The sequence below is a fragment of the Octodon degus genome, unplaced genomic scaffold (genome assembly GCF_000260255.1).
Source record: "Octodon degus isolate 3935 unplaced genomic scaffold, OctDeg1.0 scaffold00169, whole genome shotgun sequence".
Lineage (NCBI taxonomy): Eukaryota > Metazoa > Chordata > Mammalia > Rodentia > Octodontidae > Octodon > Octodon degus.
In genome coordinates this window covers 259999-261187 of record NW_004524745.1, presented here as the reverse complement: position 1 = coordinate 261187, position 1189 = coordinate 259999, and the positions used below count along the sequence as shown (strand labels likewise).

Here is a 1189-nt window from a genome sequence, read left to right as displayed (position 1 = left end):
ACTGTCCTTCCGATATGATTTGAAACTGTCTCATTGCTATCTGTTTGTCAATAAAACTTTGAAAAAAAAAAAAAATCTTTCCCTTTTCAAGTCAGATAAAATTCAGTTGCTCAGATGCACCACAATTTACCAATTTTTTATTGAAGGATAGTTTATATTGAATTTTTCATTATCATAAATAGTACTGTAGTATATATCCTTGTATAGTTATAACTTTTCTTTCTTGTGTAGATGTATACAGGATAGATTTCGAGAAAGCAGTATCATTGGGTGAAGGAATATTTATTTATTTATTTATTTATTTATTTTAAATATTTATCTATTTAGTGTGTGTGGCCAGCTCAGCCCACCAGGGGGCAGGGCTGGCTGGCATGTGGTGCTGGGGATTGAACCGCGGTCCCTGTCCTTTGCTTAGCTTAGCTTGTTCTAAGTAGGTGCTTTACACCACTGAGTCATCTCACCAGCCCCAAGGAATTTTTATTTAAAAATTTAAATTTTAGGGGGCTGGAGAGATGGCTCAGTAGGATAAGCGCTTGACTGGCAAATGCAAGGATCTGAGTTCAATCCCTGGTTCCGCAAAAAAAAAAGAAAATTAATTTTGATACTTAGTGTCAAATGGGTACCCCAAGTTTTTACAAGTGTACATTCCTATCAGTAGTTTTGGGAAATCCTCACACCTCACAGAATTATTATTTTTTTTTTTTTTGGTCAGTTTGTAGCTGAAATAACAATTTCTTAACCAGCTCAGTGTGAATTCATTTTATATTATTAGTTAATTGTATAGTAGCACTTTATTTGAGTTTTGAGACAGGGTCTTACTACGTAGTTTAGGCTGGGCTTGAATTCACTTTGTAGACCAGGCTGGGCTTGCAGCAGTCCTCTTGCCCCAGCCTCTGAGTGATGAGATTACAGGCATGCACCACCACCCACTCTGGCTCTGTGCTAGCTCTTTGTAAATTATGATATAAATTCATTGGATGTTTGATGATATGCTTTTTAATTTTTCTAAGTTTATTTATGGTATCCATAGGAATAAATTTAATTTAAAATCTTGCCCCAGAAGTTACGTGGATATTTGACCTAAGGGAGAAAATGGGTTGTTGTAATAAACTACTGAATATTTCCTTCATCAGTACCTAAATTAGTATAGACAGATAGCCACCAGGGATTGAACTCAGACCCTTGTGCT

The 1189-nt window shown here is 35.8% G+C and overlaps 1 protein-coding gene across 6 annotated transcripts in view; it reads left to right on the top strand.

Annotated features, from left to right (window-relative positions):
- Positions 1-1189, top strand: part of LOC101560024 (ankyrin repeat and KH domain-containing protein 1) — a 133257-nt gene that overhangs the window by 31505 nt on the left and 100563 nt on the right. The gene's annotated exons all lie outside the window — the stretch shown is intronic.